General features: G+C 37.0%; 1 long non-coding RNA gene across 3 annotated transcripts in view; it reads left to right on the forward strand.

Annotated features, from left to right (window-relative positions):
• The window catches only part of LOC134739689 (uncharacterized), a 296,309-nt gene that overhangs the window by 173,768 nt on the left and 101,646 nt on the right, over positions 1-20,895 (forward strand). For all 3 annotated transcript variants that reach the window (XR_010126583.1, XR_010126582.1, XR_010126584.1), the window contains one exon: positions 5,690-5,904. This is a non-coding gene — a long non-coding RNA (uncharacterized LOC134739689). The remainder of the gene's footprint in view (positions 1-5,689; positions 5,905-20,895) is intronic.

Consider the following 20,895-nt stretch of genomic DNA (forward strand, 5'->3'; position numbering starts at 1 on the left):
TTACTGAGAATGATTTCCAATTTCATCCATGTCCCTACAAAGGACATGAACTCATCAATTTTTATGGCTGCATAGTATTCCATGGTGTATATGTGCCACATTTTCTTAATCCAGTCTATCATTGTTGGACATTTGGGTTGGTTCCAAGTCTTTGTTATTGTGAATAGTGCCTCAATAAACATATGTGTGCATGTGTCTTCATAGCAGCATGATTTATAGTCCTTTGGGTATATACCCAGTAATGGGATGGCTGGGTCAAATGGTATTTCTAGTTCTAGATCCCTGAGGAATCGCCACACTGACTTCCACAATGGTTGAACTAGTTTACAGTCCCACCAACAGTGTAAAAGTGTTCCTATTTCTCCACATCCTCTCCAGCACCTGTTGTTTCCTGACTTTTTAATGATTGCCATTCTAACTGGTGTGAGATGGTATCTCATTGTGGTTTTGATTTGCATTTCTCTGATGGCCAGTGATGATGAGCATTTTTTCATGTGTCTTTTGGCTGCATAAATGTCTTCTTTTGAGAAGTGTCTGTTCATATCCTTTGCCCACTTTTTGATGGGGTTGTTTGTTTTTTTCTTGTAAATTTGTTTGAGTTCATTGTAGATTCTGGATATTAGCCCTTTGTCAGATGAGTAGGTTGCAAAAATTTTCTCCCATTGTGTAGGTTGCCTGTTCACTCTGATGGTAGTTTCTTTTGCTGTGCAGAAGCTCTTTAATTAGATCCCATTTGTCAATTTTGGCTTTTGTTGCCATTGCTTTTGGTGTTTTAGACATGAAGTCCTTGCCCATGCCTATGTCCTGAATGGTAATGCCTAGGTTTTCTTCTAGGGTTTTTATGGTTTTAGGTCTAACGTTTAAGTCTTTAATCCATCGTTTTCTATTTCTGAGTTACTTCACTTAGAATTATAGTCTCCAGTTCTGTCCAGGTTGCTGCTATGCTGTTAATTCATTCTTTTATATGGCTGAGTAGTATTGCATCATATATATACTTATACGTGTATATATGTATATATATGTATACACACACGTGTATATATGTATATATGTATATATATGTATACACACACGTGTATATATATATATGTATACATACACGTGTATATATGTATGTATATACGTGTATATATGTGTGTGTATATACACACAAGTATATATGTATATGTGTATACACACATATATACATACACGTGTATATACATACATATGCATATATACACGTGTGTATATACATACATATACGTATATACACGTGTGTGTATACACACATATATACACATACACACGTGTGTATACATACATATATACACATACACACGTGTGTATATACACATATACATATGTGTATGTAGATAGACGTATATGTATATAGACACACATGTATATGTATACACATATGTATATATGTATATATATGCACACGTATGTATATACGTATATGTATATACACACATAGTATATATGTGTATATATACACTATGTATATATGTATATGTGTGTATACACACATATGTATAGGTATAGACACATGTATATATGTATATAGGCATATGTATATATACACATACGTATATACACATGCAAGTCTATGTATACATATACATATATACAGATGTGTGGATATATACATATACATATGTAATACATATATGTATATACACATATACATATACACACGTGTGCATACACATATTCATATGTATATACATATATGTATATACACATATACATACATATTGGTGTATATATATACACATATGTGTATGTACACACGTATATATGTATATGTGTATGTACACACATGTATATATGTATATGTGTATGTACACACACTATATATGTATATGTGTATATGTATGTGTCTATACACATGTGTATGTGTATGTGTCTATACACACGTGTGTATATATGTATATGTGTCCATACACTCGTGTATATATGTATGTATATATATACATGTATGTGTGTATGTATGTATATATACACACATGTATGTGTATATATGTATATTTATGTATATATACACATATATGTATATCTCACAATTTTTTTATATCTACTCGTTGATTGATGGGCATTTTGGTTGGTTCCACATTTTTGCAATTGTGAATTGTGTTGCTATAAACATGAATGTGTAAGTACGTTTTTTGTATAATGACTTCTTTTCCTCTGGGTAGATACCCCGTAATAGGATTGCTGGATCAAATAGTAGTTCTAATTTTAGTTCTTTAAGGAATCTCCACACTGTTTTCCATAGTGGTTGTACTAGTTTACATTTCCACCAGCAGTGTAGAAGTGTTCTGTTTTTACCACATTCACGCCAATATCTAAGGTATCTAAAATAGTTAAATCAATGGAAGCAGAGGATAGAATTATATTTGTCATGGGCTGGGAGAATAGAGCAACTGGGAGTTACTAATCAATGGGTATAAAATTTTAGTTATAAAGATGAATAAGTTCTAGAGATCTGCTATACAATATTGTGCCTATAGATAACAGTACTGTATTGTACACTTAAAAATCTGTTGAGAGTAGATCTCATTTGAAGTGTTCTTTCCTCACTACAATTTTTTAAAGATATTTATTATATTGTACTTCATGTGTTTCAAGTAAAACTCTATAATAGCTTATGCTTTACTTCCTATTTTCTGCCACTATATACTCCTTGGTAATATAAACTAATAAAAAAGCAAAAACATAAAAACCTAAAAAACAAAAAAATGAAGCAATAGTTTTAAGTCATAGCAGCCCCTGGCATATATAACAATCCTCTCAAGTATTCAACACAATTTTAGGAAACAATTTACTAGTTCCCTAAGTTTCTTAAAAATATTTTTATCAACACCTAATATTTACCAACCTGATGTGACAGACATTTGAAAGCCAATGACGAAGTAGAGCAGGTCATGAGGTCAAACTAATCTACTAATTACTAATTAAGAATTGCTCATTAGTAATGAGTAGGTGTACATAAAAGTAAATGATAAGAAATAATTGGTATTATAATATAGATAATTTTAAATTAATTCCAATAATATTTACTGATCAGTTACTATATGTTCTTTTAAGACCCTGGAAATATAAAGATGAAAAGTTATAGTCAGTGGTTCAAGAAATTTATGTTGATGAACAAATCATGGTAGATATTCAAAGGATTAAGTCATCAATTACGCTTTGGATGGGATCAGGGAGGGATAACAGAGTTGTTGACAATTGTATCTTAAAAAGTAAAGAATAGCTTATCAGATGAAAGCAGGATTGGTAAATAAAAAGATTATTCTAGACCAACTAAATACTTTTAAAGGGATGAAGCTATAACACAATTCGAGGTCTTTGAATGATTTTGTATGATTGGAACGAATAGAGCAGGGTTGGCAGGAAATGAGGGTGGGACAGGGAATAACATAGATTCCTAATTGATGAAGCTGTCAGGGACATGCCAGATCTTTTTGTATGGCAAGCTAATGAATTTAGCATTTATTCTGTGATGACTAAAAGGCACTGAAAGAATAAAACAGCAGTGCATGATATTAAGATTTTTGTCAGGAATAAAATTATAGCGGCAATATGGAGGGTGGATAGATAGAAGGACAGAAAAGACCAGATTCAATGACAGCCCTCAGTTACCTTTACAGTTTTCTAGACAAGAGATGATAAAAGCTCAAGTCAAAGTATCATGAGTAGAAAGAACAGTAAGAACTATTCAGTCATACAATTTGAGAAGAATTAAAAACCAATTAGATGTGGCATATGAAGAAAAAATTGTTAAGGCTAAATTATCTGGTTTAGGTTACTGCATTGATAGTAGTTCTCATTTTAAAAGGACATGAAATTTCAAACATAAACAGATTCCAGGGAAAATAAGAAATTCAATTTTCAGAATATTGGGTTTGGTGAAAACTTAGATTTATAATTTAAAACTCAAGCAAGACATTAGAGTTAGATTTAGGAGACATCAGCATTTATGTGGCAACCAAATCGCTGGAATAGGGACAATTTTCCAAGGGATCATATAAAAAAGAGCAACAGAGAACCAAGGGAACACACTAGGAAGCATTGTTACTTTAAGGAACAGGTAAAAAGGAAAGAATACTGGTCATTAAGACAGAGGTAGAAACAGAGAGGCATGTCATGAAAGCAAAGGAGTTATAAAATCCACATAAAAGTCAAGAGAAAGCAAAACTTCACAAAGACTACATACGATAAGAACTGAAACACATTCATTGATTTTAGCAATTAAAAGATCACAGATCATCCATTTAGCAGCATTGGTGAGGATAGAAATCAGATAAAATGATGGGAGAAGTAGATGAGATTTAAATGTGTGGACATAGCAAGGAGACTCCTAGGAGACTCTTGTCTATGAAGGAAGAGAGGGAGGCTGATACCAAGAGGAGAAATATAATTTACAGAGTAAGAGTGGCTGTATCATGTCCAGGGTTTGAGAAAGAAGACAATAAAAGAGGGAATGGATTCATATGCAGGAGAGATGAGATACCTGATGAGAAACCATCCGGGAGAAGCTGGAGTCAAACAGAATCCAGTATAGGTGGAAGGTTAAGCCCTGAAGGGGTGAGGGAGAAGACCAAAATGAAATTTTGGTGCTCTCTTGATACTTAGGAAAAGAAAGTGAGGGAAGTCGTTCCTCAAGGACTCTTTCTTCTCTGCGAAGGTGGTTTTTGGGTGGTTTCTGATGTTCATCTGGAGGGCCGTGAGGGAAGGGAAAGGCTTGATCACAATGGTTAAGGTTTAGAACAGCTATAGGGAGAAAAGGCAGGACATTTAATCAAGAAAGAATTGGAGGCTTGGCTGAGATTTAATATATGTTTAGTGACATTTGTTCATTCATTTACATAATCATTTATTCATCAAATATTTATTGAGCATCTACTATGCCTAGGGATTATCTGATTGTTGAGGAGTTACCAATAAATGAAAAAAGAAATTTCCACTCACATGGGATTGTGGGAGTGAATAAAAAACACAATAAGTAAACCATAGCCTATTCGACCCCGTCACTATTCTCTGCCTTTTTCCAAATGAAGATTACAGTTCCTATCTTCACAGGTGGCTGTTAGCTCTAAATGAACTCATTTATTCTGAAAGCATGATTTAAAGTATAGTTTTAAACTATAAGCATTTCAGAAATGACCCATGACTCACATCTCAAAAATAAATGCTACAGTCCACAGTTGAAATATGGACCCAAGAAAAATAATAGGTGAGTAAAAAAAGAATTTTTACCACAGAACAAAAGTTTATTAAACACAATTATGAATGAATATTAATGTCAACAGAGTGCTTTTTAGATGCCTCCTAAGCTTTGTATGTACCTAAAAGAGATACAACTCAGCTCAGCTGCTAAGGAATAGGCAGACCAGAATGTAGTCAGAGAAATAAACAGTTGAACAGATAATTCTAAAAGGATGTGATAAGTGTTATGGGGGGAATTCGGAGAAAGTGCTGAGGCGTCACACAGGAGAGACCAGCTGTCCCTGGCATAGCTGGTGGAGGTCTTATTAAACAACGATACTAAGGCTGACTCTTGACTATGAAACGAATTTCACAGAGAAACAAGCAAAAAAGCAATAGAAATATTAATTTGTGTACTCTATTTCATGACAATTATATACAAAAACAGAACATTCAAAGCCTTGGGCAATAAAACTGATATTTCTTGCAACAGGCTTTGGCCAAAAAAGAGTGCAGTTCTGTGATGAATATCAGCTTCATCAACATGTCCCAGGCACCGTGATGTTCCTCCTCTGCTCTGCTACGTAACAGAGTGGAGACCAAATCCAACAGTATGAACAACCATCCATCAAAACCACAGTTCTATTATTGAGACAATTTCTGATTGAATTTCCTCAGCAGACTATCCAAGTCGTCATGTTCATCAAGGTATTCAATTTAAATGACCATTAAAACGAAATTAAGTTGGTATTAACCTTGTCTTTTCAGATGATGCCACTGAAAGGTAAACATACCATTCTGACATGTATGAAAATGAAATGATAAATTGGTACACGCAGTGCTTGGAATGGATGGAGTCCTTCTAATGAGTGATTACCTGTGGTATAACTATATTGATTGTGTTTGTACATGTCAAATGGGGCTGGCGAGGATGAACTTGAAGAAATCAATCTTGGAACCTGCTAGGACAGCAGCCTCCTGGTTTCACAGTACTAAATCATGACTTTAAAATTTTGAAGAAAAAGAAAACTGCAAAACTTTGTAAAGGTACCAGTTTCTTCCTGACACTATCTGCCTTGGCAAAAGATTTACTGTCGACTTAAAAGACAAACGTGCTTAGATGATGATTTGTGGAGGACAGATAATTATGAGTACATTTAGAAATACACACTCTTCCAAACCCTACTCTTTCCATATAATGAAGTTATTTATTTCTATTTTTTATTTATTTTTCTTAAAATTACAAACATACTTCGGAGACCCACATTCCTCTATTATTCTTTCAGTATACTGAATAAGAGTTATTTCTATGCTTCTTTCTTTGTGTTGGGCTTAAGATTTATTAGAAGGAATGTGTAAAAACAAAGGCAGCAAAGTTTATATTTTTATTGGGAGTCACTCCCGGAGTAAGTGGGGATAGTTGTGCGCACACACACACACATTCATGCACAAAGAGTGATCAAGTGTGTTATTTAGCAGTGTTTTGCTGGCAGAATAAAGTGTAACTCCTTGTCCGCCCTTTTATTATATTGGGGTTCACACTAGGAGAGTCTGAGGACCTGTGGAACTCCCATTTGCATGAAATAACTTTTGCATCTATTCTGGAGGAAAACTTCCTAAGGCAGATTTGGACAGAAAATTGCTATCAGCGCAAATAAAACAATGCAAAGCCTACTCCAGGGAACGTTGCTCTGCCACCACTACTGAAATGGGTCATCCCCTTGGTTTCTGAATAAAGAATTATGAAACCTGGGGCTAGAATGCTCAGGGAGGAATTTACCAACCCAAATCTTCCCCTTATGGTAGAGAACAAACTTTCAAGGTTTGTTCTCCACCGTAAGTGTGCGAGGGCTGTTAGGGACTGTAATATGGCTGCCGGAGATTGGTGTGTGTACCTCCTTGGTTGTACGTCTCATTTCCAGTTATGATTTTACAATAATCTCTTTCTCAATCTTTGCTTTTAAATATAGGAAGGTACGGCTCACCATGGAGCAGACATTTTCTTCAGGAGCAGTACAGTGTCTAAGATATGCAGAGGTTGTATTCTAATCCTATAACTCAATTCTCAAACACATGGCTTTTAGCCAGGGATATCCTAAAGGAAAATTACACTATATGCGACCCCTCCTTACTCCTCAAATATTATCTATATTAAACACAGCTGAAATTTGAGAGTGTCCTTACAGGTGAAAATTTAATAATTTAACAAAAGGACATTGCTGAATGTGTGGGAACAAAGGAAGGATGAATCTTTCATCGTGACAAAAGACTATTTGCCACATTCTCCCTTAACTTAGAAAAACAGAAAAGAGGCTGGGCGTGGTGGTTCTTGCCTGTAACCTCAGCACTTTGGGAGGCTGAGATGGGTGGATCATTTGAGGTCAGGAGTTCGAGACCAGCCTGGCCAACATGGTGAAACCCCGCCTCTACTAAAAATTCAAAAACTAGCCAGGCATGGTGGAGGGTGCCTGTAGTTCCAGCTACTCGGGAGGCTGAGGCAGGAGAATCTCCTGAACCCAGGAGGCGGAGGTTGCAGTGAGCCGAGATCGCACCACTGCACTCCAGCAACAGAGCAAGGCTCTGTCTCAAAAAAAAAAAAAAAAAAAAAAAAGAAAGAAAGAAATAGATGTACCTTACTTGGTTTTTCCGATTAACAGGCATGTTAGTTAATCCCACATTCATTACTAAATAGTCTAGCAATGTGAAAAAAAATCATTTGAAATCTTAGGTGCTCAAGAATCTTCTCTTTCTTCTTAACTTCATTGAATTTATAAATGCTCTAAAATAAGATAATCACTTCCCCAGTGAAGTACTATTCATATGTGTTACATATCTGGCATACTTTTATCCTTTTAAAATTCAGCTAAACAACTGAACCAAAGTTTTTCCATTTCCCATTTTTGGATCAATAAGGGTGTAAAATTCATTTTTAATTTTTAAAAAGCTATTTATGCAATTAAATTATAGTGACTGTGAATTTTTAATTTGATCAACATGTATGCATATATAAAATGGGGTGTGTTTATTTTTTAAATATATTAGAATGGTGTTTGCAAGTGGATAGTATGTTTGCTTGAATCTATACCCATTTTGTAAGTTAAATAGTACTGAAGCCTGATGGTCCTAAAGGCTGCTGGAAAATACTGATCAGTCTTGGAGGCACTGCTGAGTTATCCATAAAGTAAAATCTGGGACTGGGTAGAAATACAGTAAAATAAAAATTAAGAATCTACACTGATGTCTAAGGTTTCAAAGAATCCTAAGAAGTAGTCACTGTGCTATGAAATACAGATTTTACTCTCCTTGTCACTTGGATAGGAATAACAACAGCAGCAATATATTCTCATTAAATAATGATATAATATAAAGGTAGTATGTTCATTGTAGAAAATTTGAAGAATGCATAGAAGCACTAAGAAAAAAAATTAAAATCATGTCTAATCCATTGTGTACTAGAGAGCTAAGGAGCTAGTGTGTGTGTGTGTGTGTGTGCGCGCGCACGCACACACGTGCATAAACATTATGCTTTCTATATCTGCTTCCAGCATTTTCCTATGCATAATTTCCACAGAACCCTAAAAACCACAGTGGTCTGTATTCTGCTATTTCATTAAAATTATTAGGGAAGCATTTCCCAGGCTGTTGAAAATTAGATAATGGGATGTTGAATCTCAAGGAGAGGTAGAGATAGAGAGAGGTGATTCATGGCACGGCTTTATTAAGTAGTGAATTTTTCCATTTCTGTGTGTGTGCATGCGAGAGAGAGAGAGAGAGACAGACAAAGAGAGGGAGAGAGAGAAAGGGAGAGGCAGACAGAATGTCACATTCAAGGCACTTATTTGTGTGTATCCTGTATTTCCTTTTTGGTAGAATGTGAGAATTAACTCAAAAATAAATTTAGGCCCATAGTGGTCAGACATCTGGAGTATAGAAGGTAAAACTTTTATAAACAACCCATAATAACTAATTCACTGTTACGGAATACAGCATCTAAATTCACAATAATATGCCAAAGAATTTCTGCTATTACAGCTATACATCTATTTATTTCTACAGTTCTAAATTTTTGCACAGGAGTCCCTGTCTGTGTCCTCAGTTGACCATTACCACTTGCTTGTTCTTAATTGCCCCATATCAAATTTTAAACCAAAGAAAATAACATATGGGTCTTCTTCACAAAGCTCCAACTGTTTGTCCTAAAAATCCAAAATGAACTATCACCATTAATTTCCTAGCCACATCTTTCTCAATAATGACATTTTGATGACCAACTATAAAAATAACTTTATTGTTAAAAGTTAAATTCTACAAGTCAATAAAATTATAGTTGAATCTAAAAGACCCACTGCTTCCTTCCTCTTATTTAGGTCTTCTCTAGTTTACTTCCTCCCTTTGTTCTCCCATTTATATTTCTTCTACCCTTTTTCATTCCTGCCTGCCTTTGTTTCATTAATTCTTCCTTTATTCTCTTTCCATTTTTTGCACCTTTATTCAGTAAACTTACTTGAATGTGCTGAATTTACTGAAATGTATGGCATACTCACCATATATACACAGCTGTGTTTTTCTGCTGTGTGCAACCTGAAAGCGTTGCTTATTTCATCACAGTTGCAGAGATGAGCATGATATCAGGGATGAATATACCAGTGCACCAAAGTGTCTATTATAAACTCAACTGCTCTTATGTAGACAGAACGACAAATGAACTGAAAATTCCACCAACCTTGGAGAGCCCTCTAGGTGCTAATGTTTGACAGTCAGGATTCTAAGCAGGCTGCCTGGCAAAGCAATAAAAGCCTTAAATGGTTTGGGGACCACCGGTCCCTGCTTTGTAAAGTATTCATGAAGTGGAATGACGATGACCTGCTACCTTGATATGATTTTCAGTCGCCTCAAGCTCTCTCTGCATTCAGTTTGACCTCCTTTGCTACCTTTGACATTGATCTGTTCTTGAGATTGTAGCTATAGGCTTTATGTTTGAACCTGAGATTAAAGTTGGATATGAAAGTCACCATAATATCTCTGTCTATAACTTGATGAGCTGCTATTGCAGTCCTTTGTACTGATCAGAGTGGCCACTGAAAAGTCCATTTGGAAAACAAGATCTTCCGGGACTTGAGTTGTGATAAAACCATTGCAGAAGGTTGAGGGGAAAGGGGGAAGAAAAAGAACGGTTGTGACACTAAAGACCATTCCTGAATTATAGCAGGAAATCAGAGGGAGTTGCTAAAAATAGCCACAAGCACTTTGTATTTGATATTGGTTCATCCAATACATTCAGCTGGAAATGACAAAATCATTATTTTCCCTTCTCCTCGTGGTTCTCACTTACTAAGATGCCTCAACGTGTTTCATTTCCATTACTCTTTTCCCGTCTGCTTGCTTTACCACCAGCAAGCTTTTTTATTCTATGTCTCATCCCCAATATAGTCGGGAATATTTACATTTGTCTGTGCTTAATAGTAATTTTCTACGTTCTCCTGTGTCCCTCGTGGCTTTTCACAATAATGAATACTTTGCAAAAGGTAATGAATTTCTGACTTTTTTTTCTCTTGCTGTCTCTCTCTTTCATTTTTTTCCTCCTCTGCCCTTTTTTCTGGGACTATTCTTGAGTTATTCAGAATAAAGGGAAAACTACATAATGAAGAATGTAATGCCAGTAGGAAAATACAATTGTGCCTTCCAGGTACTAAAAGAGGAGAGAGGAAGACGGCACAGCACAGCTGATAACGTGGGTGCCCTGCCTCTCCTGTAAAGGGGATCTTTTCTCTAGCTAATTTCTACTTAGAAACAAAAGATTTTTCAGAGAATGGGGAGAGAGGACTGAATGATGCTCCAATTTGCATTTCTGTTCACATAATACCCATGTTCAGTTGACTAGAGAAAGGTTCTTTTTTTGCCTTGTTTCAGATGGAAGCACCTGTTTAAAAATACTTGAATCAAATTTTATTCACAATTACTATTTTTCTCAAACCTGTCTCTGATTGCCAAAGAAATACATTCTGAAATCTATTGGGTTTTTTTTTTTTTTTTTAAGTAAGTCTGCACTAAATAACTTACAGTAGCATGGCATAGTAAGAAAGAACGTTGTTTCAGGAACTGAAGATATAGGTTATAATCTAAACTATGTCATTAACTAAGTGTTATTAAGTAAATAATTTAAGCATCTTGGTCATCATTTATTTTCTTATAAAATTAGGAGTTTGTATCAGATCATCTGTAATTTACTTCCCAGTTTTAAAAACAAGTCTGGTCTTCTGTCAGTCTTGCAATTCAAAAACCGTGTCTCTGAAGCAGATCATGTGCATAGCCCAGCCTATGGTAGGAAAGTCAGCCCTCCCCTCAGGATGAAAGGTGCTTGCAGAACCTCCACCCACACACCTTCCACACAGGGGTTTCTGATGCTTTTGCAGAACTGAAAGAACTGGAATAGAGATACACTGATTTCCACAGAAATTCTAAGGGAATCACTGTAAATTGTCTAAAACCACTTTAAGTCCTGTGATCTAACAACCACATTTTCCAACTCACGTGTTTTTGGACTGCTCTGGCTGCTATCTGCTATGGCTGACAGAATTCTGAAACACACATTAGTGCTTTTAAAGTGTGCACAGGAATCACTAGCTCATTACTGCTTAATTCCGTTGCATCATTTCTTAAGGAGTTGTTACTGAGATAGGAAACTGGAAATGAGAATTATATTAGTAACAATTTTTTTTAAAGAAAAAATACTTTTTTTTTTTTTTTTTTGAGACAGAGTCTTGCTCTGTCACCCAGGCTGGAGTGCAGTGGCGTGATCTCAGCTCACCGCAAGCTCCGCCTCCTGGGTTCACGCCATTCTCCTGCCTCAGCCTCCCGAGTAGCTGGAACTACAGGTGCCCGCCACCACGCCTGGCTAATTTTTTGTATTTTTAGTAGAGACGGGGTTTCACCATGTTAGCCAGGATGGGCTTGATCTCCTGACCTCGTGATCTGCCCTCCTCGGCCTCCCAAAGTGCTGGGATTACAGGCGTGAGCCACCACACTTGGCCGGGAAAATATATTTTAAAAATTACCAGTTAAAATAGTGATTCCTTGTCAAACTAGACTATAGGCTCCTTGAAGGCATGAAAATAATTTTGTTATCTATATCTCTTGATTACCATATTCAGTGTCAGGCACTCGAAACTAATCATAGGCCATCAAAATATGTTAGATTGATGGCTGAGAAAGGCTGAATCATTTTGATATTTTAAAAATAATTCAAAGTAATGGTGTCTTGAAAGTGATAACTGAGTTTTAAAATATTCAATATGCCATTTATTCTGTGGAAAAGAACTAATAGTCTGCTAAACATTTGCTGATTACTTTTATCTGACTTTCCTCTCTTTTCCCCTTCCACCTTCCCTTTCCATTTTTTTTTTTTTTTTTTTTTTCTACCTTTGCTGCTCCCTTACAAAAAGATTCAGGGCAGACCTAAGTGGAATGGACAGGATCCAGTTCCCTCTGTTGGAAACACCCACGCCTCTTGCCTGACTCCTCCCACTGCTGTCCCCACCCCCACTCCCCCGGCTAACTCCTAGTTTTCTTTATCGCTCAGCTCTGACTTTGCTTCTTCATGGAAACCCTTTTTTGATAGCTCCAGCCTGCTAAGATGGCTTCATGTGTGTTAAGACAGCATCTTGCACTTAGCTTTTTCCGTAGCACTCATCACAACTAATATGAATGCTTCATTTGTAAAAATTGTGGAACTCAATTTCCATGCACAAATGATCTCTGGAATATGCTTAATATGACACCTGACAACACTGATAACATTTCCATGAAAAACCATCATCCTGGTCCCTTTACTTTCTCCAATTTTTTCCGCTGTTGGGAATACCATTTCCTCTTCTCGACACGTTTGTAATGTTTAGTCTTGCGACTCTCTGTAACTTTTCATGCAAAAACAATCTTCATATTTTTCTCTGAATCCTATCCTTTTAATTCTTCTTTCCCTATCTGTCATAGGCATAGAAGACAGTGAAGATGGCCAGGCACGGTGGCTCCTGCATGTAATCCCAGCACTTTTGGAGGCCAAGGTGCGAGGATCACTTGAGGTCAGGAGTTTGAGACCAGCCTGACCAACATGGTGAAGCTCTATGTCTACTAAAAATACAAAAATAAAACTTAGCCAGGCTTGGTGGCGGGCGCCTGTAATCTCAGTTACTCGGGAGGCTGAGGCAGGAGAATCACTTGAACCCAGGAAGTGGAGGTTGCAGTGAGCTGAGATCGAGCCACTGTACTTCAGCCTGGGTCTCTGCCCTTTCCACCTTTATTCAAGAAGCCCCTATGGTGTCTGGTCATCCTTAAGATTAAACACAAATTTCTATGCATGAATTTTTGGGGCTACCTCACACAATGCCATGCTACTGATACCCTTAGCTACTCTAAACCGCTTTTTCTTGTCTAGGCAAGAATTCAACAACCCTCTCTTAAGGATGGGCACATGACTTTGTGTCTTTTCAGCTTTTAAAACTCAAGTCCTGAGACACTTTTTTTTTTTTTTTTTTTTTTTTTTTTTGGTGAGACAGTCTCGCTGTCAGCCAGGCTGGAGTGCAGTGGTTCAATCTTGGCTCACTGCAACCTCCACCTGTCGGATTCAAGCGATTCTCCTGCCTCAGCCTCCTGAGTAGCTGGGACTACAGGCATGTGCCACCACGCCTGGTGATTTTTTTTTTTGTATTTTTAGTAGAGATGGGGTTTCACTGTGTTAGCCAGGATAGTCTCAATCTGCTGACCTCATGATCCACCCACCTCGGCCTCCCAAAGAAGTGCTGGGATTACAGGCGTGAGCCACTGTGCTCAGCCAAGACACTTTTATCAGTCTCACTCTATCCAAGAAAGTAATCACATATGAGAAAAATAAATCTCCCTGAATGGCCAGATTTCCAATATACTGGAAAACGATTGAAGACTTACTAGAGCCTGCACCCATGAAAACAAAACAATAATAGAGGAAAGAAAATTATCTTAATAGGTGTTGTAGGCACACCCATAGATGATATAATAAAGTTATTCTTTTTGTTTTGTTTCTGAGACGGAGTTTCACTCTTGTCTCCCAGGCTGAAGTGCAGTGGTGTGATCTCGGCTCACTGAAACCTCTGCTTCCTGGGTTCAAGCAATTCTCCTACCTCAGCCTCCCGAGTTGCTGGGATTACAGGCATGCGCCACCACACCCAGCCAATTTTGTATTTTTAGTAGAGATGGGGTTTCACCATGATGGTCAGGCTGGTCTTGAATTCCTGACCTCAGGTGATCCACCCACCATAGCTTCCCAAAGTGCTAGGATTACAGGCGTGAGCCACCACGCCGGGCCTATATATTTTTTTTTATTTCTGAACTTTAAAGTGGTCATATTTCCCTTTTAAATTCATTGATAACTTTGAGATATATTCTCACATCTAATTCTGCTTGATGCAGCACACAGCTGGGAGTAAACATTTATACGTGCTACTGGAAGGTTTCTGGTAATTCAGGTCATGTGGGATTCTGTCATGAATTCATTTTCATTACTCTAATATTGTATAATAAGACACTTGTAATATAAGTTAAAACATTTATAATAAGATATACATTACAAGGTCCCTTTGACATTACAAATAAAGAAAAGGTACACATTAGTGATAATTTTAACAAGTGAATGTATAAACCATATATTTTCTCACATATGCTAATTGCTGTACTATGAATAGCCAATGACTGTTTGCAAAATATTTTGCAGATGTCAAATCTGTGCAAATACTTATCATCCTAAGAATTTCAAAAATGATAGTCAAAGGCATAGACAGAAAAAAAGAAACACCCCAATTATGATTAATAAATGAACAAAGGAAATACATTACCTATGAAACACTAAAAGCAAATGTGTTTTTTATTACATCTAATGAGACTATGACCGATAATATAGGAATCTAATATGGCAAGCTGCCTTTAATTCACAAACAGGGGAGTCTTCCTGGTTATTAAAATGCTATCTGTGAGGAAAGCCAAGCTGGTAAATGTATGTCATGCCAAAAATGACATTGTTTTGAAATTTATGAAGTATCTTTAAATCGTATGGAGTGGTGTTAAAAGAAAAAACTACATTGTCTATAAAAATATTACTACTTTTGATCATCTCTTTGATATGTTCAGGTGTGTTAGGTTAATCCAGCTTTAAAATTAGGTAAAGGAAAGAAGAAACTTCTTTATTGAGCACTCTGTATGCCAAATGTTATCAACAGGTGACCTATCCCCCCCAGTCTATTTATTCATCTATCTATCTTGTATTTATCTATCTTCTCATGTCTGTGAGGCAGGTATTATTCCCCAGTATTAAAGACGAAGACACAGCAGCGACGGCCCATAAAACCTTGTCTAGTGTCACCAGAGCAAACTGGGAGCTTGGACTCAGACCTGCTGGTTTCCAGCCTAGGTAACTTCTTCTGTGATGACAGCTTTATTTGCAGTGATGACCACATTGCATCACGATGGTCTTTTTGGCTGCTACCCTCTCCAGTGGATTATAGGTTCTTAGTTGCAGGGGTAGTCCCATAATAATTATGATATCCACATCCGCCAGCAACGTGGCTGGCACATAGCAGGCCCTCAGCAAATACATGTTTAATTGAACTGAAAACATGTTGCCTGCACTGGTTTAACAGCATGATAAATCCAGATATTTCAACAGTCTACATCTTGCAAAATACAGTGAATTGGAGACAAGGACTGGTGTGAACTAACCTAAATGCTATGTGGTGGCCAATTCTTTACCAGCATCCTCATTGTTAAGTTAAATATCAGCTGACATCAACTCAATTCACATGAGAACAAAGGGAACTTTCACCCATTACTTTTTTTATTTTAGCAAATGTGGTTTCCATGTCCTTTTTTTCCACCCAAATATTTATTTCCCCAACACTAGGAAAATTATATTTACTGTTTCCAAACAATAGTAGTCACTGGTTCAGCTTGTTACAATTTTATATCTTCACAATGTGCTAGTATGCCTGAAATTCACACAAAGTAAATAAATTCTATTAGCACGAGGTAGTTATTTTTATCATCCCGGTCATACATGTAAGGAAATGTTACAATTCACAGTGAATGTTGCTGGCATGCAGACAGAGACCACAGGAAACAGAGATATATTTAAACTGACAGGAGCTTTATGCCTTAAGCTTTATCAGGACGTACAGGGGAAAGTCCCCTTTTTAACCAGCGTTCATTGCCCTGACTTGTACAAAAATTATTTTCCCTGTAGCTACCCCTGCAGGCCAGCAAAGTAAAAATTTAGCTCAAGTAAAAATCATCACCAAGGCCTCCCTAGGACCTTCCAGTCTGTAATTTTTTGTTCCCACTGGCCACCAGCCTACTGCTGGATACCATACCAATCAGAGCAACAGAAAGACACTGGAGAGGGAATAAATGCATTTTCTCCTTTTCCTCTTAACGAACAACTCCTTTCTTTTAACATAAGGTGAGGATATTAAGCTGATAGTTTTCACATTTACCAATCATCAAAAAAAATTAAAATTCCACTGTGTCTGTTGGGATTGAAGCTAGAAAATGACTTTATTGGCCAGATGCAGTGGCTCATGCCTGTAATCTCAGCACTTTGAGAGGCTGGAGGATCACTTGAGGCCAAGTTTGAGGCCAGCTGGCCAACATGGTAAAACCCCATCTCTACCAAAAAATACAAAAAGTAGCTGGGAGTGGTGGCACACGCCTGTAGTCCCAGCTACTTGGGAGGCTGAGGAAACAGAATCACTTGAACCCAGGAGACGGAGGTTGCAGCAAGCTGAGATGGTACCACTGCACTCCAAGCCTGGGCAACAGAGAAAGACCTGAAAAAAAAGAATGAAAGAAAGAGAGAGAGAGAGAGAGAGGGAGGGAAGGAAGAAAGGAAGGGGAAAAAAAGAAAAGAAAAAGAAAAAAGAAAAGAGGACGTTATTTCTAAAGTAAGTAAACAGCCCTGAACAGGAGATAGCAAACTATAGCTTCAGGCCAAATCTAGCCCTCCACCTCCTTTTGTATGTTTCACAAACTAGGTTTTTTGTTGTTGTTTGTTTCTTCTTTAAAGGCTTTAGTAGAAGAATGAAGAAGGTATGAGCTGTTAGGCCGTTTACATGATCATATTTAATCTGGCTGTAATCTAAGGCCTTGACTCTTGACCAGGGAATGGAAATTTTTTTTTCTGTAAAGGGCCAGATATAAAATATTTTCAGTTTTTTAAACTACACATTTGCATATTTTTCTCCCACCCCCAAACACTTAAATAATGTAAAAAAAAAGAAAATTGCTGGGGGCCATACGATATCAGAAAAACATGTGTGTGCCAGATTTGGCCAGCAGGCGGGTTTTTGCTGGTCCCTGGCCTAGGGAATGGTTGACCTCAAGATAGAATAGAAACTGAATCACCACATGGAGGAAAGCTCCCCACCAACCAAAGATTCTTCACATCAGCAGCCTCTGCCATGGACCATTGTGTGACTGAGAAATAAACATCTTCTGTATTTGAGCCAGGATGTATGTTTAGGTCTAGGTGTTACAGAAGCTAGGTTAACCTAACTAATACAGAGAAGATAGCTAAGGCAGGGCATCTGAAAAGATGACAGGTAAACACAAATCTGAAGGAGAAAGCCAGGCAGATGTTTGGGAGAAGAGAATTCCAAGCAGAGGCCCCGGAGTTAGGAGCACATCTGTAGTGTTTGAGGAACAGAGAGAAGCAAGTGAGTCTGGATTAGAATGCTCAGGAAGAAGGCTATGGGGATTTGAGTTTACCGAAGAAAGAGGCAACTAAATTTTGTAGAACCTCACAGATCATGGCTTGGTTTTATTTAGAGGGAAATGGGAAGCTTCTAGAAGGTTCTGAGTTGAGTAGTGACATGACAAGGCTGTAGTAACAATGGTTTCACTCTGACTGCCTTACTGAAAATGCATAAAGGGGATCTCTGGTGGAATTGGGAGACCAGTTAGGAGACTACTGCAGTCATTCAAGAGAAAGATGATGGAGACTGGGAATAAAATTGCAGCAATGGAGAAGGTAAAGCCCGCAGGACGTGCTGAAGATGGGGTGTGGCATAAGAGAAAAAGAGAGAACTTCAAGATGACTTCATTTTTCTTGTCCTGGGTGAAGTTGATATTTACTGAATTGAAAACAAATAGAGAAAGAGGAGGTTTGGGAAGTATAAGGTGCTCAGTTTTCTGTATGTTAAGTGTGAGATGTCTGTTGGATATCAAAAGGAGGTCACATTAGCAGTTGGAATATGCAAGCCTAGGATTCAAGGGAGAGGGTAATGGGATTCCTGTCTAATATATATCCTTTTCTGCACTACTATGATAATTTTTATTGCATTGGTCTATATATTTGTTGCATTATTTTCCTCTCCTAGTTTGCTTACTCACTGAAGAAAGGACCAATTATTAAAAACAATTTTGTATACTGTATGGCACACAGTACAGGTAATAAATGTTTAAAAAATAAATTAATAAGTGTATTTAGGCAAGTCCACAAACACTAGAGAAAGTGCGTTCCTGGGTAAAGTTGTCAGATCTGTAAAAAATAGTAATTGTTCATAATGTTTCTACTCTGAAATAGAAACATTTTATTTAAAATAGGGAGGATCAAAGAGCTTTAGAAAATAATGAAGAGCCTATGTCCAAAAACTTCACAATTCCTCTGGGTAAATGTAATCTTAACTAAAATTTGGGATCACTGCTATAAAACTAAAATCATATTTGTTGTGTGAAAATATCAATACGATTATATTTGATATCCAACTTTTATGGGAACCTACCACCCATTAAGCATTTTATTCCCTCTCTTGCTCTTGAGATCTATTTGTGAAGGTTGTGTCTACTTAATAGTGAAAAATAATCTGAACTGTTATATTTTTCCAAGAGAAATAAGAAAAAATTGAAAGGCAGAAACCACTGTTACACTATATGATGAGTCTTTGCATCTTCTGAAATAATATAGAATACACTTCTTTTATTTTCAGGAACAAAACCAATTCTGCTACAAATGAATTAGGGTTCATAGCTCTCCTTAGGAAAATAAATCATAGCAGGTATTAAATAACATTTTGGATTCTCAACTGTATTTCAGCATCTTTTTTCTAGCATCTTAATAAGGACCTTTGAGCAATGTGGTGTTTCTTGCCATTTGCACCTGTGAGTAGGCTGTGGCGGGTGGAAATGAAACTTCGTGTTTTAAATAGATTGAGGAGTAAGAAGGGATCTTTTGCAGGTTAAGGCAATTACTTAGTTTTCCTGGATGTGACAAATTTTCATTGTTCCAGAACATAACCCTCCGCACAAAATGGAGGTACATACTTACTTGTTTTGCAGCTTAAGCAACTGACTCGTTTTTCTTTTCCCCATCCTCCACAACCATCAGACACATGTACACATTCCTCCTTACCCACACTCTCCAACACATAAAATTCAAACAGCCTATTGTCCTGGCACCTCATCTCGTTTAGAATTATTTATGGTTTCTGCATTTTTAATTAATGAATGCTTTGGAAAATGTCCTACTCCACTGAATAAATATAAGTAATAGCATAATACATATATTGTTTATGGATATTTTTATAGAGTTTTGGATATCAGGTCTTTGGTGAAAAATGCAACTTCATAGGATAAAACCACTAATGAATGCTTTTTCAACTTAGATGCCTCTCCAAGGAATTAACTGAAGACGCTGAAGACATACGTGCCAAGTTTAAATAACACTTTGGTTACAAAGATTTTCTTACATTTTTTATCTTTTTTGAATTAAACATATATCTGTTAGAAAATCTAGTATTTTAAACAATTATTTTGTAAAGCAAGATTGCATATTGAGTTCTCTGGAAAGCAGGCCCTAAAGTGGGGTTTAGTGTTTAAGATGTTTTTAAAGCAGCGTGCTCTGCATATGCCTGAGACCTCTAGCAGGGAGGGAGAGAAACTGGCATAGGAAGAAAGAGAAGATGGACTGAGATACAGGCCTGGCAGCCTCAGCCCAACCAGGCGCTCTGTAGCTTCATTAGGCTATTGCAGTTTTCCCATTTTAGGCCTAAATGGCCACACTATTATACCTAATGCTTTGAACACCAAGGCATGTGGCCTCCCCAAAGGTTGTGACCTTGAGTAGCGTGTCTCTGCAGCTGAAGCAATCCCATGAGGTGCTGACAGCTGAATGCTGTCATACTCTTAGCAGTGAGGTCCACAAGCCTTCCCTAAAGGGGATCTGCATGGTACATCTTCCCATTCACCACTAGCAACTTCTTATTTCATTATTTTACCTTGATATCTTTAAATAAAAATGATTCCTATTATTTATTAAGTATCAGCTATGAGCAGACACTCTAAAAAGTTCTACATGAAGTATGTCATTTAATACCTATACCACTCTATCACCTACCAAATTATTTTAGCTCCATTTTATGAATAAGGAAACCTGGACACAGAACACTGAAATTTATAAAGGTCACATGAATAGAATTTGAACCTGGGGACTCTAGCTGCAAATATGGAAATTTTTAACCCTACAGTACAGGTGCCTTCCAAAAGGAAGCAAAACAGAACATAAGGCAATAAATCATCCTGAATGTCCCAAATTCATTTTTGGTTAAGTGTACCTGTTTCCATTTAGATTTTGTAAGCTGAATTATATTTGTATAAAAAAAATTTTCTCTAATTATGCTATTGCAC

Source organism: Pongo pygmaeus, chromosome 5, assembly GCF_028885625.2.
Source record: "Pongo pygmaeus isolate AG05252 chromosome 5, NHGRI_mPonPyg2-v2.0_pri, whole genome shotgun sequence".
In the NCBI taxonomy this organism is placed as follows: domain Eukaryota; kingdom Metazoa; phylum Chordata; class Mammalia; order Primates; family Hominidae; genus Pongo; species Pongo pygmaeus.